Consider the following 10,936-nt stretch of genomic DNA (forward strand, 5'->3'; position numbering starts at 1 on the left):
CAGCAAACGGGGTATCAGCATTTGGCAAGATTTTGCTTCGATTAGAAAACGTTCGGAGACACCTTTTCTCCATGTTGCCAATCAGTGTCGAAAAATGATGTGTTTGTTGCTTCTTTTTCTTTAATTTTTTTTTTTAAGAGAGAGAGAGTGTGTGTGTGTGTGTGCACCAGCAGGGGAGAGGGGCAGAGTGGGGGAGAGGGAGAATCTCAAGCAGGCTTTGCGCTGAGCAGAGCTGGGATCCTGTGACCCTGGGATCATGACCTGAGTGGAAATCGAGAGTCAGATGCTCAACGGACTGAACTACTCAGGCGCCCGTGTTTATTTACTGCTTCTAAGACTCTCGCTAAACCTTCTAGATTTCTATTTCTTATGTCGATGGGTGTTATCCTTGAGTATCGGCATAGGCGGACCCAGAAATGCTGTGCCTCGTGAATCTCGGCATCCTGGAGCTGAACCCTCGAAGGGTGCCACCCCCAAATTCAGGATGGTCCACGATCCTCCTGAGACCCCTTCCACCCTCAGTTCCTTATCACCTCATGTCTTCCAGACCACGGGACCCTCCCAGTCTCTCTTCCTTCCTCAACTGGTCTGGATCCCAGAGTTGCACATCTGAACCTTTTACTTGAAGCATTGCTTATTCCGCATCTCAGTCTTTCCGTCCCACCTGTCTCACACTGTTCAGTTTAGAACTCGCAGAGAAAGTCACATCACACTGAAGATGTATTTTACTATCAGTTCATGGCTTTCAACTTCATCTAGATTCTCAGACCTTCTAGTCCCACACTGTCCACTAGGGTAGCCATTAGCCACATATCACTACTGGGTACTCGAAAGATGCTCACTTAGGGGCGCCTGGGTGGCTCAGTCGGTTGAGTGTCTGACTTCGGCCCAGGTCACGATCCTGCGCTTCGTGGGTTTGAGTCCTGCATCGGGCTCTGTGCTGACAGCTCAGAGCCTGGAGCCTGCTGCAGATTCTGTGAATCTCTCTCTATGCCCCTCCCTCACTCTCTCTATCTCCCCCCAATGAATAAATATTTAAAACAACTATTTAGGGGCACCTGGGTGGCGCAGTCGGTTAAGCGTTCGACTTCAGCCAGGTCACGATCTCGCGGTCCGTGAGTTCGAGCCCCGCGTCGGGCTCTGGGCTGATGGCTCAGAGCCTGGAGCCTGTTTCCGATTCTGTGCCTCCCTCTCTCTCTGCCCCTCCCCCGTTCATGCTCTGTCTCTCTCTGTCCCAAAAATAAATAAACGTTGAAAAAAAAAATTAAAAAAAATAAAACAACTATTTAAAGAAAATGGGAATTCAAGCTGGTGCAGCCCCTCTGGAAAACAGTATGCAGGTTCCTCAAAAAACTAAAAACAGAACTACCCTACGACCCAGCAATTGCACTACTAGGTATTTATCCAAGGGACACAGGTATGCTGTTTCGAAGGGGCACATGCACCCCAGTGTTTATCGCAGCACTATCAACAAAAGCCAAAGTATAGAAAGAGCCCAAATGTCCATTGATGGATACATGGATAAAGAAGATGTGGTATATATATATGCACACACACACACACACACACACACACACACACAATGGAGTATTACTCGGCAATCAAAAAGAATGAAATCTTGCCATTCACAACAATGTGGATGGAACTAGAGGGTATGATGCTAAGCAAAATTAGTCAGGGAAAGACAGATATCATATGACCTCACTCATATGAGGATTTTAAGAGACAAAACAGATGAACATAAGGGAAAGGAAACAAAAATAATATAAAAACAGGGAGGACAAGGCGTAAGAGACTCATAAGTATGGAGAACAACCAGAGGGTGACTGGAGGGGTTGTAAGAGGGGGGATGGGCTCAATGGGTAAGGGGCACTAAGGAATCTACTCCTGAAATCATGGTTGCACTATATGCTAACTAATTTGAATGTAAATTAAAAAATAAAATTAAAAAAAAGAATTCTAATATAAATTACATATAAATATCAATTAAAAAAAAGAAATATGCTCCCTCAAATTAAGATATACCAGGGGTACCTGGGTCAGTTGGTTAAGCATCCAACTTTGGCTCAGGTCACGATCTCGCGGTTCATGAGTTGGAGCCCTGCATCTGGCTCTGTGCTGACAGCTCAGAGCCTGGAGCTTGCTTTGGATTCTGTGTCTCCCTCTCTCTCTGCCCCTCCCCCACTCATGCTCTGTCTCTCTCTCTCTCTCTCTTTCTCAAAAAACAAACATTAAAAAAATTTTAAAAACAAAAACAAACAAATCAAGACATACTACAAGGACTTTTGGCCAAGATGGAGTAACAGGGACCAGATTCATTCTCCAACCTGAAACAATCAAGGACTCCACACAAGGACTCCCTGTGCGAACTTGGGCAAGCAACTTATCTCCGGTCCTCGTATGTGTGATGGGAATGGTAAGAGTTTCTACCGCAAAGGGCTGTGGCGATGAGTAAATGTGAAAATGTGCGTATAGCACCTAGCATAGGGCTTGGTACCCAGTAACACTGTATAACTATTAATTAGCAAGGATTATTACTGTGATTACCCAACACTTCTAATGTCAGCCACAGAATTGCTGTCTCCCTCACTCTCAAGCAGATGACCTTTCTTCCACCTCACTGAGAAACGGGCCGTTGTGTGATTCCACGTAATGTATTTTCCTCTTGTTAATAAAGTCCTCTCTGGGGCGCCTGGGTGGCTTGGTCGGTTAAGCATCCGACTTCGGCTCAGGTCATGATCTCGTGGTCCGTGAGTTCGAGCCCCGCGTCGGGCTCTGTGCTGATGGCTCAGAGCCTGGAGCCTGTTTCAGATTTTGTGTCTCCCTCTCTCTCTGACCCTCCCCCGTTCATGCTGTCTCTCCCTGTCTCAAAAATTAATAAACGTTAAAAAAAATTAAGAAAAACAACAAGAAAGAAAGAAAGTCCTCTCTGCTCCCGTGTACCCCAACTCCTGCTCTCAAATCTCAAGGCTGAGACCCTCTACCTTTTCTTATCCTCCTTTGGGGCCAAGCAGTCACCACAGCTCTGATGTTCCTTCCCCATGGTCCAAAGACGTGAAGTCCTGGGTTGCCTGCGTGGCTCAGTTGTTTGAGCAATCGACTCTTGATTTTGGCTCAGGTCATGACCCCAGGATGGTGGGATTGAGCCCTGCTTTGGGCTCCACACTGATAGGGGAGCCTTCTTGAGATCCCCTCTCTGCCCCTCTCCCCTGCTCATGCCCTCTCCCTCTAAAGTAAAAACAAACAAATAAATAAATAAATAAATAAATAAAACAAAATAGCAAAGACTTGTGAATTCCTTCTTCCTTTCCTTTCCTTTTTCTTTTTTTTAATTTTGTTTAATGTTGATTCATTATTTTTTTAACATTTATTTATTATTGAGAGACAGAGAGAGACAGAGCATGAGCAGGTGAAAGGCAGAGAGAGGAGGAGACACCGAATCTGAAGCAGGCTCAGGCCGTCAGCTCAGAGCCCAATGCCAGGCTCGAACTCACAAACCGCGAGATCATGACCTGAGCCGAAGTCGGCCGCTCAACCGACTGAGCCACCCAGGCGCCCCATAATGTTGATTCATTTTTGAGAGACAGAGAGAGACAGAGCACAAATCAGAGAGGGCTAAAAAGAGAGGGAGACACAGACTCTGAAGCAGGCTCTAGGCTCTGCACTGACAGGCTGATAACAGCGCGCCTGATGCGGAAATCGAACCTGAAAACCGTGAGATCGTGAGCTGAGCTGAAGTCAGACGCTTCACCGACGGAGGCCACCCAGGCAGCGCGAGTTCCTTTTTTCTAGTAACATGCTCCAGTTCCTTCTCTTAGAACACCACCGGCAACCGAAATCCAAAACTTGGCAAATACCTTGCATCCTCCTATCATCCATAATACTCAAAGGAGTGTTAATTTTGTTGCCTCAGTTTCCTACAACTCCATAGAAACTGCTCAACTTCACATCACCGATGGTTATCTTCACATCATGAAGTCCCACAGGTACTTTTTAGCCCTTATCTTAAAGGCTCAGTGTGTTGGGGTGCCTGGGTGGCGCAGTCGGTTAAGCGTCCGACTTCAGCCAGGTCACGATCTCGCGGTCCGGGAGTTCGAGCCCCGAGTCAGGCTCTGGGCTGATGGCTCGGAGCCTGGAGCCTGTTTCCGATTCTGTGTCTCCCTCTCTCTCTGCCCCTCCCCCGTTCATGCTCTGTCTCTCTCTGTCCCAAAAATAAATAAATGTTGAAAAAAAATTTAAAAAAAAATTTGTTTTAATGTTTATTTATTCTTGAGAGAGAGAGAGAGACAGAGCACGAGCAGGGGGCGGGGGGGGGGGGCAGAGAGAGAGAGAGGGAGACCCAGAATCCGAAGCAGGCTCCAGGCTCTGAGCTGTCAGCACAGAGCCCTATGCGGGGCTCAAACCCATGGACTGTGAGATCATGACCTGAGCTAAAGTCGGATGCTTAACCGACTGTGCCACCCAGGCACCTCAAAAACCATGCCTGTTTTTAAAGAGACTTCCCAGGATATGGCAAGGCCCATAGAGAATTCCTTCATGGAATCATTGCCATTGCTGGTAATTTGAACCGAGCCTTAGAAATCTCTCGATATAAGACTGGACACACCTCTCTAGGCTTGTCTCTGGCCTAGAGTGGCCAGAATGACATTTAAAAGCTCTGGTGATTCGGGGCACCTGGGTGGCTCAGTTGGTTGAGCATCTGGCTTTGGCCAGATGTTGTATGTTGTATGTCCTAGTTTGTTTAAACTTCAGGGGTAGTTAGCTGCCTTAATTCAGTATCCGTACTTTAGTGACAATCCAGTTTATGTAAGAAAAGCCACATTCTAGAGACACCTATGAAAAAATGCTTCTGATATCCTTATCTTGATTAGAACCCAAGACTTGGTGAATTTCCAAAGTGACTATGACAAGTTGTGTTTTTATTGGTGACATTGGAGACTTGTTAGAAGTGGACCCAGTTGAAAATAAAGGTATTTAAGATACGTGCATTGATAAAAATATTTTAGAGACTTTTCCTTTCTTGCATGAAGAGGGAATAAGAATTCTGCAAGAAGGGCGTCTGGGTGGCTCAGCTGGTTAAGTGTCTGACTTCGGCTCAGGTCATGATCTCAAGGTCCATGGGTTCGAGCCCCGCATGGGGCTCTGTGCTGACAGCTCAGAGGGTGGAGCCTGCTTCGGATTCTGGGTCTCCCTCTCTCTCTCTCTGCCCCTCCACCACAAGCACTCATGCTCTCTCTCTCTCTCTGGAAAATGAAGAAATAAACTTAAAAAAAAAAACAAAGGAAGAATTTTGTAAGGCCTGAGGCCTTTGTGGCTTGAATACTAACTTTCCCTGTTTGACAGAATTTGTAGTTGCCTCTGGAATGTTGTCACATCTGCCTGGCATGAACCTTTCATGAGAGGTATTAGTTCAGGGACCTAAAAAGACCGAAAGCTGAAACACCACTGGGTCTATAGAACAGTTTGTACGAAATGTTTTGTGTATCCTTATTAATGAATAAATGCCGAATGTCTGAGTATACCTCGGTATTTGGTCTGAAGCAGCCTTTCCTTATAACCTGGTAGTGAGAACATGGTGAGCTAACCGGAAAACTTTCCCATGGCTTCTTTTATTTATCTGTTTCATCGTTATTTTCTCCCGGAATCTGGGGTACACACTTATGGATTAATCATAAACCTTGGTTTGTGACAATTCGAGCCATGCCCTTGTTAGTCTACAAATGGCCTGCCTTTATTTATTTATTTATTTATAATCAGCTCTGTCATTAGTTTTAATAATTCAAGGGGCACTCATGAAACCAGCGTTCAAAACAAATGCCGGGACCTTGACAGTAATCTACATTTCTCCCAGATTTCTTAAAAAAATTTTTTTTAATGTTTGCCTATTTTTGACAGAGAGAGACAGAGCATGAGCAGGGGAGGGGCAGGGAGAGAGGGGGACACAGAATCCGAAGCAGGCTCTGGGCTCTGAGCTGTCAGCACAGAGCCCGACGCAGGGCTCGAACTCATGGACCGCGAGATCATGACCTGAGCCGAAGTGAGACGCCCAACCAACTGAGCCACCCAGGCGCCCCTCTCTCAGGTTTCTTTTTCTTTTTTTTTTTTTAACATTTATTTATTTTTGAGACAGAGAGAGACAGAGCATGAGCAGGGGAGGGGCAGAGAGAGAGGGAGACACAGAATCGGAAGCAGGCTCCAGGCTCCGAGCTATCAGCACAGAGCCTGATGCGGGGCTCGAACTCACGGACCGTGAGATCATGACCTGAGCCGAAGTCGGACGCTTAACTGACCGAGCCACCCAGGCGCCCCTCTCTCAGGTTTCTTAATAGCAGCATTAGTAACATCTTGAGCCAGATAATTCTTTGTTGAGGGGCTGCCCTGTGCATTACAGAACATTTACCAGCATTCTTGACCTCTACCCAATAGATGCTGGTTGTACCCCCTGCTTTCAGTCATGACAAGCAAAAATGTCTCCAGACATTACTACGTTGGGGGACAAAATTGTCCCAGGTTGAAAACCAAGAGTTATTCCTATTGTCTCCTCCCCCTGTGTTATTGCTCTATTGTCTCTGCGACAAATCACCACAAACTTAGTGGCTTGAAAACACCATGAATTTATTATCTTGCAGTTCATTCTATAGGTCAAAATAGCCATTCTATAGCCAGCTCTTGCTGGCTAAAATCAAAGTGCTGGCAGGGCTGGGTTTCCCTTCTAAAAGCTCTAGGGAAGAATCCCTTTCCTTGTCTTCTCCAACCGGTAGCAGCTACTGGCATTCCTTGGCTCCTGGCCCCCTTCCTTTGTCTTCAAAGCAAGCAACCACAGTGGGTTGGGTCCTTCTCACATCTCCTTCTAGCAAACTCTTTTCCGCTTCCCTCTTCCATGTTTAAAAACCCTTCTGATTCTATTGGGCCACCCAGATAATCCAGGATGATTTTAAAACAGCTGATTAGTGGGGTACCTGATTGTCTCAGCCGGTTAAGCATCTGCCTTCAGCTCAGGTCACGATCTCACGTTCGTGAGTTCTAGCCCCACATCAGGTTCTCTGCTGACATCTCAGGGCCCGTCTCAGATCCTCTGTCTGCCCCCCCCCCCCCCGCCTCTGCCCCTGCCCCATTTATACTCTCTTTCTTAAAAATAAGTAAATAAACTTGAAAAAAGAATGTTTTTGATAGGGGCGACTGGGTGGCTCAGTGGGTTAAGCATCTGACTCTTGATTTCGGCTCAGGTCATGATCTCACAGTTTGTGAGATTGAGCCCCACGTTGAGCTTTGTGCTGACAGTGCAGAGCCTGCTTGGGATTCTCTCTGAGACTTCTGGGTTAGTTAGACTTCTATAGACCTTGAATTATGAACATTTCCATCATCCTAGCCTTATTGCTGATAAGGAAAGGTTGATGAGACTGTGACAGTGTATTGGCCTGAACACTAACCTAAGGAGAGAAAGATCATTCTTCCCAATTACGTTCAAGGAGTAATGGAGTATTCTTTCCAGTAGGGGACATATGGCCCAGTTCTCACCCCTGGATTTCTATCCCTTTGCCCCATCGTGTAGTCCCGCTGGAGGACCCCATTCTCTAGTGCAGAACAGTCTTGGAAGGACACCTTTTAACGACCTCTTCAGACATTTTGGATTATTGCCAGGACGGCGACTCAGCAGGACCCCTTCTGGCCCTACCCTTTTTTTTTTTCCTCTAGGCCAGTCAAAATGTGCTCTACCATCAATCAGCAGCATCGATATAACGTGGGAGCAGACCCAAAGTCAGACCTGTTGAATCATAACCTGTACTTTAGCAAGATCCTCAGGGGATTTGTGTGCACATTAAAATCTGAGAAACACTACTGTCAGGCATTTAAGGCAGGCATTTGGCTTACCTAAAGCTTGCTGTGGAGGCTTTCAACTTGGAGCCCGGAGGAACTCATAAATCAGTTAGACTGGAACTCTGCTATGGCGCCAGGGTCGCCCCCTCTGGGTTAAGGCTGAACAGGAAAACCCGTTCCTTGAAAAAAATCTCGATTTTCCCAAATTGTCACATCGGGCTCAGGTTTTAGAGAAGTCAGACTCAGAAGTCTTTTTCTTTGTTAACGTTTATTTTTCAGAGAGAGCAAGGGCGCGGGGGAGAGAGAGGAGACAGAGGATCCAAAGTGGTCTCTTCACTGTGAGCAGAGAGCCCCCCTACGGCTCGAACTCACAGAACTCACCAACCGTGAGATCAGAACCTGGGCCGAAGGCAGATGTTTAACCAGCTGAGTCACCCAGGCGCCCCCTTTAAGTTTTTGAAATCATACTGTTTTCCCTAAATGAGTGAATAAATCAGGACATGAACATGGTAAGTCCTATTCCTCTGCTTTTTTATTTAGGAGATTTCTATTTCTCTGCTACCGTAAACTCAGTAAATATGTAAAAACAACTCTGGATTATATATATCAGAGTACAACAGTGTATCAGTATCCATCAGTGATGGACAAATAAGCTTCCCCCCCCCCCTTATCATTCCTAAATTTAATCCTTAGTGATTATTCACTTTTCTAATTTTTTTAGTGATTATTCACTTTCTAATCACACTATTAAATGTGTAAAAACAGAGTATGGGAAGTGTCAGGCTTTATTTCCCCAGGGAACATGAAGTTGTACAACATTCTGGACTTAAGGACACCGATGAATACAATCATTGTTGACATTTTGTGTTAGATAATTCTTTGTTTTAGGGAGCTCTGCATTGCAGCATCTCCGACCTTTACCCACTAGGTGTCAGCAGCACTCCCTTAGTTGGAGTCAGCCAATAAAATGCCTCCAAACACTCCAGCCCGTGCCAGATGGGATGGGGGGGGGGGTGGCGGGGGGGGGGGGGGGGAGGGAATGCCCCCAGTTGAGAACTATTTACGGTGTTTATCATCCGTCTTGAGCTTTACTGCGTGCAGTTCTCAACGCCATACTGATTCTACCTTCTCAGTTGGAGAGATTTGGGGAGTAAAAAAAGTTTAAAGACTATAAGGTCCAAGGGATTGAGATATGCGACCTACATAGGCGGTTTCCCCTACAATCGCGGTTCCTTTCGTGAGAAGGAAATTCAGATGGGAAACTTCAGGCAGGGATGTCTTTACAGATACTGGCAGAGACTCAAGAGCAGTAGTTCCCAAACTTGACCGCATGTTAGAATCAGCTGGGGGGGGAGGGGGAGAAATATACATATATATATATATATACACACACACATATATGTGTGTATATATATATGTATATATTTATCTGCCTCTGCCTCTGCCTCAACCCTGCCCTGGAAAACTGAGATTTAATAGGTCTGGAGATGGGCCCAGATTAGGTATTGTTTAAAAGTGCCACGGGTGAGTCTAATGGCAACCTGAGTTGAGAACCACTGATCTAGGAGTGTGATGGAACACTGATAGCAAACAATGATTATGTTTCCCATGCTTTTCGCATGGATAAAACTTGTTCGGGCGAAGGATGATTTTCAGGGGGAAAAAAAAATGAAAAGAATGGTTTTTCTGGCAGCTTCAAGTATCTGAAATATGGATGCGTCTCGTCTGAATACAGACAAGTTTGGATTTCTTTCTAAGTACCTAAAGTGGGAGATGTTTAGTATCTAAAGTGGGAGATCTTTATGTATTCTAGTTGTACATCTGCAATGTTATTTCTTCTTGGGGGTGAGTATTGAGGGGGAAACAGATGTTTGGGCTGAGAAATAAACTTTTTTGCTGAAAGTATATCCTCAAAGTTTTAAGTAAGCAGCAGAAAGGCATGCTAGGTAAACTGAGGCCTAGAGTCGCTACCCCATTCCCATGCCTGCCGCCACATTCCAAACCAAATTCCTGTCCCAAACCAAATTACAAAAGGGGAGGGAACTATTTTACTCTTTATTTTGCTCGCTGGGGATCTATACAGGAGATGGAGGGGCAGCCACAAGTCCCCAAGAGCCAGGGGGCATAAGTCCATTCATCCTACTGTCTGAGGTACAACCCCCAAGGCTCTTATGCAAGGGTAGAAAGTAGCTACAGGGACTCGATTTGTCTCTGGGCCCCTTCCGGAGTTTTTCTGCCCCGCTGTCCCAAACGATGGCAAGTCAAGTGAAGACCAAAGCCACACCCACGACAGACCCTTCAGATTTCCAGAAGTGAGTGATGTTCCACCAGAGCAGAGCGGCAGCTTTTCAATTCATTCCTCTTTGATGAGCTGCATGTAATTTTCTCCACATACCCTGTGGAACCACACTCGGGGCGGGGGTCGTGGTTTGCCTGGAAATTAGAGCATGGAGCACATGCTTCTGCCACCACAAACTCTTGCAACAGCCAGCCTGGCGAATTGGAGGCGCTCACTGAGAGCTTCTGCGCCGGCACAGGAGCCTCCGATTGGCAGAGGTTTAAGGTGCAAGCCGCCGAGCAACCTGCCCTGGGGGAGGCCACGCCTCCCTGCGCCCCTAGGCTTAGAGGGCTCCGTCTGAGCCGTCGGGACAGAGGGACCTTCTGGACTGGCCTCCCGCCTCGTCTAGGGCTCACTTACTCTGCAGCCGGTGGGAGGTTCCAGATCCGGGCTGAGAAACACCGGCAGTGCCTATCAGGGCAAAGGCTTTATCGGGATGTCCCCTTGGCCGCAGCAAGAAAAGCCAACACGCATTTGTTGGATTGGGCTGTGGGCTCACTTCTTTGGACCCTGACAAGCCTCGGGAAAGGCCCTCTCTAGGTCCCTGCGGGAGATTTCTTGCCCTGTGGAAGACGCCCGGCCCAATCTTCAAAATGTAAGAAAAATATTAATCATTGCAATCAGTTTCCAAATTGGATTTCGGGTGGCTTAAAATAAGACATGTATTTACAATAAACCAGTTTAGGTAGAAAGAGAATATCTTACCTTGAAAAAGAGAAAAGAGCTAACACACTAACTAGTGGCTCTATCTCTAGTAACTAGGCTTAAACATTAAATTTA

General features: G+C 46.4%; 1 long non-coding RNA gene across 1 annotated transcript; it reads right to left on the bottom strand.

Moving 5' to 3' along the window:
* Positions 1 to 275: 275 nt before the first annotated feature.
* LOC125171107 (uncharacterized) lies at positions 276 to 10,288 on the bottom strand. Its single transcript, XR_007154194.1, has 3 exons — positions 10,147 to 10,288; positions 2,508 to 2,514; positions 276 to 286 (listed from the first exon to the last, which is right to left on the bottom strand). It is a non-coding gene; the product is annotated as an uncharacterized LOC125171107 (long non-coding RNA).
* Between the last annotated feature and the right edge of the window lie 648 nt (positions 10,289 to 10,936).

The sequence above is a fragment of the Prionailurus viverrinus genome, chromosome B4, assembly GCF_022837055.1.
Source record: "Prionailurus viverrinus isolate Anna chromosome B4, UM_Priviv_1.0, whole genome shotgun sequence".
NCBI classification, from domain to species: Eukaryota; Metazoa; Chordata; class Mammalia; order Carnivora; family Felidae; genus Prionailurus; species Prionailurus viverrinus.